Source organism: Otolemur garnettii, unplaced genomic scaffold, assembly GCF_000181295.1.
Source record: "Otolemur garnettii isolate 467f Iridium unplaced genomic scaffold, OtoGar3 scaffold00016, whole genome shotgun sequence".
Taxonomy (NCBI): Eukaryota; Metazoa; Chordata; class Mammalia; order Primates; family Galagidae; genus Otolemur; species Otolemur garnettii.
The window spans coordinates 1,597,999-1,604,476 of NW_003852411.1; positions in this window are offsets into that span (position 1 = coordinate 1,597,999).

Below are 6,478 nucleotides of genomic sequence, written 5' to 3' on the forward strand. Positions count from 1 at the left end.
AACAATTATGAGAAAGACATGATGGCTATGTTAGCCACTTGGATGAGAGTTTTCCAAACTGCATATAGAAGTAACACACTGTATCCTATGAGAGAATTAATGTACACAATTATGATCTAATAAAAAGTATTTTTAAAAAATACCATAAGACATTAGCAAATGGAAGAACATACCATGCTCTTGGCTAAGAAGAATCAACATTGTTAAAACGTTTTATTCTACCCAAAGAAAACTACAGATTCAATGCAATCCCCATTAAAATACCAATATCACACTTTGAAGAACTGGATCATCTGGAACCAGAAAAAAACCCACATCGCCAAGGCTATTCTTAGTAATAAAAACAAACCCAGAGGCATTACTCTACTAGACTTCAATGTGGACTTATATTACAAGTTCACAGTTATCAAAACTGCATGGTACTGGCACAATAATAGAGAAATAGACATATGGCACCAAACAGAAAACAAAGAGATGAAGTGAGTCTCTTACAGCCATCTCACCCTTGATAAACCAAACTTAAGCATACACGGGGGGAAATAAATCCCTATTTAATAAATGGTGTTCGGAGAACTGGATAACCACATGTAAAAGACTGAAACTGAGCCTGCACCCTTCACCACTTACAAAAATTGACTCAAGATGTATACAAGATTTAAATCTAAGACATGAAATGATAAAACCCTAGCAGAAAATGTGGGAAAAACTCTTGAGGATGTTGGATTGGGGAAAGATTTTATGAAGAAGACTTTAGCAGCCATTGAAACAATGATAAAAATTAACAAATGAGACTTAAGCTGAAAAGCTTCTGTACAGTTAAGGACACAACAATTAAAGCAAATAGACATCCTTTTGAATGGGAAAAGATATTTTCATGTTATAATCTGACAAAGGGTTGATAACTAAAATCTATAGAGAACTCAAACTAATCAACAAAAAATGAGCAAATAATCCCATCTATCACCGGGCAAGAGACATGAACAGAACCTTCTCTGAGGAAGACAGACAAATAGCTACCAAACATTTGGAAAAATGCTCACTGTTCCGGATCTTCAGAGAAATGCAAAAAACCCAACTCGAAATAGCACCTAACTCTAGTGAGTATAGCTCATATCACAAACTCCCAAAGCTGCAGATACTAGCACAGAGGTGGAGAGAGGGTAACGCTTTTACACTGCTGGTAGGACTGGAAACTAACACAACCTTTTTGGAAAGAAGTACGGAGAATCCTCAAAGAACTCAAAACAGACCTTCCATTTGATCCTGCAATCCCATTACTAGGCATCTACCCAGAAGAAAAAATTATTTTATCATAAGGACATCTGCACTAGATTGCGTATCACAGCTCAATTTCCAATCACCAAGATGTGGAAACAACCTAAATGCCCATCAACCCAGGAATGAATTAATAAACTGGTATATGCATACCGTGGAATACTATTCAGCCATAAAAAAGATGGCGATTTCACATCTTTTGTATTAACCTGGATGGAGTGAAAACACATTCTCCTCAGTAAAATATCACAAAAATGAAAAACCAAATATCCAATGTACTTAAGACTAATATGAAGCCAGTAGTTGATCTAACACATGCCCACATAGGAGAAAAACTCAATTCAAGTTGAGGGAGGAGGGACGAGGGAAGCAGGTGAGGAGAGGGGATTGGTGTGCTTCCACTTAATGAGTACGATGTAAGGATGGTACACCTTTTGGGTGTGGGACACAACTAAAATAGAGATTCTGCTTAACGAATGCAAATACTGTAACCTAGTTATTTGTACCCTCACATTAACCTGACATAAAATAAAATTATAAGGAGAAAAAAAGATGGAGACTTTATATCTTTTGTGTTTACCTGGATAAAGTTGGAACATTCTTCCTAGTAAAGTATCTCAGGAATGGTGGGGAAAAGTATGCAATGTACTTAATACTAATATGAAACCAATATATAAACAACCCTACACCCACATGAAAGAAAAAATACAAGTAGTGTAGGGAGAGGGAAGGGAGAGAAAGAGGGGGCAGAAAGCAGATGATTAGTGGGATCTGACCTAATATGCACAATACAAGGGTTTTCAGCACTCCCCCTGGGTGAAGGGCTCAGCTACAACTTGAACTTTACCTTAGAACTGAAAACAATGTAACCTAAACATGTGTACCCTCATATTAATCTGAAATTTTAAAAAACTGAAAAAAATGATATATGCGTTCTATAGAAATTAATTTGAAAATGCAAAACCAAGAAAAAGTCTGGAGTGAGTTGGGGGGGATAGTAAAAGATGCATGTGGGAAAAGGTGGGAAATAATGCTAGATACGGTTAAAGTACGGAGTGAGATGCTGATATTTTACACAATAGGCAATTAGAAACCATTACGGATTCATGTGACACGATGAAAGAGATGTTTTCAGAAATCAGTTTGCCAGCCAAGGCACAGAACAAATTGAAAGGGGAAAAGACAGGAAGGCAAGGAGTATTTCATTGACACCATTCATTTTTTTCTCCCTATAGAATAAAAAAAGTCCTCTAAAGAATTTGAACAAGATTTACACAGTCATAGCCATTTCTCCCATGGAAGTAAAACCAAGATAATAAAAACTTTAAGAATGAGTATTGATATTTTTATTGTTTACCCAGCACATAACTTTTATCTCTAGCACTTTTGCCTTCTCCTGTGGTTCTAAGCTTAGGTGACCAGACGCCTCGCTTTTGGCGGGACAGTCCCAATTTTTAAGAATTTGTCCCACATCCTGCAGCATTTTTAAAACATCCCGATTTTTGGAAAGAATGCATGACAAGCTAGGGAACACAGGAGAACAGGAAGGGAATATACAGTTTTGGGCTGCCATGTGGCTATTTCACCAGGATATGAGTTTTATATTATTTTTGTTAATTTTATAATGTTAAACTTTAATAATAACAAATAATTGTTGAGAACTGATTATCGAGAACTGCTTATCAAAGTTTGCACTGTTGTCAGGCCCCGTCCCCCCAGACACCGCCCCCTTCAGTGGTGTCCTGCTTTACCAATGTTAAAATCTGGTCACCTTATTCTAAGCCTACCTGTTAATTGAGTGCTTGCAAACTTCTCTTCTTCAATGGCTTATCTCTGACCGGCTCTCCTATGCTCAGCAGTCCTGGTCTTCTCCTGGTAATGAAGAGTATCTCTTCTTTACTTCCTATCCCTTAACTCCCTAAATTTATTAAAAATTTCTAAATGACAAGCAATTGTTTAGCAAGAATTTCTATGCTAAAAGAGAGTAGAAATGGAAAAGCCATATGTCCCAGTCAGGGCCTGCCTCTCTTCCCAGATATACAAGTAGTTATCAACAGTTTTTTGAAGATAATGTTTCTAGTGTAGAATTGGAAAAAGAGACAATTGGGGGTTAAGAAAAGAGAATGAAATGAAAACAGGGTGGAAACAATGTCTCTGTAATGCAGCCTTGGAAAAGATGAACAAATCAAAAACACAAGGACCTTGAAGCAAATGTGGAGTTTATCTGTTTGTGTATACAGGGGACAGAAACAGGTCAGAATGTCCTGCTGGGATTTACTGTCCTGGAATGGAATTTCCCTGGGCAAAACTAAGAGCATTTTATGCAAAGTATAGGATAGCAATGGTTGGAAAACCCCGCAGGTTTGACCCTTCGTGAAGCCAAACTAATTACATAAATAAAATATTATCTGAAGCTATCCCTGTCAAAAGCATTCAAATGACTCTGCACTTCTGGCTGCAATTACAACAGCGGAAGTTAAGATTTAGGGCAAGGCGGAAACTTCACAGACCAGGGAGTAGTAAATTGAGAGTGTGGGGGATTCTAGAGTCTTTTATAATGTACCAAACTGCACACTTTTACTTAATTTAGATCAAATACAAGCATACAGATTATGTTAAGTATTATAATGAGATCCAAAGCTTTTAAAATGTTACCTAAAATTATTGGATGAAAAACTCAATGAAAAAGAAATTTATTTATAGCAGTATCTTAGCTATGCAAAAATGAAATGCTTTGTTTAAAAATGCTTAAGAATGCTTGTATCTCTCATTTAACTATTTGAATTTAAATTCAAAATAAGACGTCTATTGACATGAAACCGTGGAAATATTAGTATAAACTATAGTCAATTCGATCCCATTTTTCTGCATTCATAGATAGTATATTTGGCACAGGTCTAGATCCCAAAGCTGGCATTGTGAAGAGCACACATACTGTTTATGGGGATTACAGTCTAGCGAGGGAGATGAGGAAGAGAAAGAAGTAAACACAACTGTGTAAACACCAAACAGAAAGGACAATAAGTAGCTAAGACACAGAAGAACTAGGGAGTTGAAATAAAGTAGTAAAGGGAGGCATCTCTCAGAAGGTAATATTAAACCCAAGGCCTAAACATGAGAAATTATCCATGCAAAGAGGAAAGACAAGCTCTGTCCTGCCAAGAAAACAGCAGGGCACAGAGACCCTCAGACGAGAACCATCTAGAGATGCTCAAAGACCTAAGAGAAGACAAGTAGGACCAGGACATGGTGTGCCTGGAGGGGAAGGACTAAGGATGAGGCTGGAAGCTATAAATGAAACTAATTTAATGAAACTCATTTATAGCTTCCAGCCTCATCCTTATAACCCAATTATAGCCCAAGAATATGAGGAAAGGGGAAAAGGAGGGGAGGGGAAAGGGGAGGGGAGGATGGGTGGAGGGAGAGTAATTGATGGGACCCCACCTACAGTGCATCTTCCAAGGGTACATGTGAAACTTACTAAATGTAGAATATAAATGTCTTAACACAATAACTAAGAAAATGCCATGGAGGCTATGTTAACCAGTTTGATGAAAGCATTTCAAATTGTATATAAAACCAGCACATTGCACCCCATGACTGCATTAATGTACACAGCGATGATTTAATTAAAAAAGAAAAGGAAAGTAAAGGATGAGGCTGGAGAAATGCAGGGCTGCTGCGCTGCTGAGAGAGAGCAGAGAAGACTGAAGACAAAAAGAGGTTGGTGGACTTGGCAGCCACAGGTTATGGGTAGCAGGGATTATAGCAGATGCAAGGAAATAACAGTCAGGGATCTCTGGAATTAGTATGCGAGTGAGCCCGTAAGGCAAAAGAAGTTCACATCTTTGTTCAGCTGTGAAGGGGAAGCCGAGAACAGAGAGATTCCTGGAAGGACTATGGGGACCCAGGAAGTTTGAAGTTCTTTTTTTCCAAAGACAGGAAAGACCAGAGTATGTTTGGGTTCTGATAGGATTATAACAGTCCAGGGGTGATGAAGAGATTGATGAGAAGCATGAATGGGGTGGAGCACAAGTGAAAGATTAAACACGAAGGGAGACCACAGGTAGAAAAATAGATTGTGCAGGTGAAGGCATGGAGTTAACTGGCAGAAGCTTTGGGAGCTCTGTCTTCTACCACTCTCACCTCTTCTTAACCTCTGAGCTACTCCTTCAAACTCATTTATTCTTTACCTCCTGAAACTCTTTCTAGATTTAAATTATCAATACACCTTACCTCCTTCAAAATCTCCAAGACTAGCTGGACATGGTGGCTCGTGCCTATAATCCTAGCTTTTGGGGAGGTTGAGGCAAGTGGATTGCTTGAGCCCAGGAGTTCAAGACCAGCCTGGGCAAGAGTGAGACTTCATCTTTAATAAAATAAAAAATAAAATCTCCAAAAACTTCCACATAAGTTATTTTCCTTAAATCCAGAAGTATTTGCAAAGACTGCACCACTAATACAGAAGTTGTTTTATAGCATAATCCTTTAGTTTTATTTACATAGTATAATGTAATAAGCAAAATATTTTAGGACAAAAAATAAATTAAGCATGGCAGAGAAAGGGGCAAGATCCAGATCCATTACATATAATTTTCCAAACACTCTTCCCAGTGTCTGATATTGTTAGGGTCTTGAACTTCCATCCATGCCACTTCCACTTTTTCTATCACTGTGGCATTCAAATTTTTTCTTGGATGTAATATCCCCAATACTGCATAGAATGTGTCTCTTCTCTAAAAATCTATGTTTCTATATTCACATGTCCTTTCATTTATTTCCCATTACTCAATTACGAAATAATAGGAGATGTAAAATAAAGCACATTACCGGGCTTTGTCCAACTGGGCAGATAGATCATTTTCAAATATAGTAGCAAATGCTGTCTTGGTATAAAAGAGCTTTTAACTTTTCAAATCCAAATTCGCTGAGTTATTTTAAGCTCTGCTACCAGTCAGTTGCTGGGTTGGAAGAGCATACAACTCAGATAAAGCTAGAGCAGCTGGAGCAATCACCACAAATCACCAGTTAGAAGGCTGCTTGCAGCAGTGATACTGGCTGAAACGTCCCCTACTCCTCCCTCCCCTCAAATGATAAGCCATGAAGAACTTGATGTGGTTTTAAAGCTGGTAGTTTACTGTTGTTCATGCCATCTGTTATCCCATTGGACCACACAAGTAGGAGTCAAGAAGAAATTTGTCTT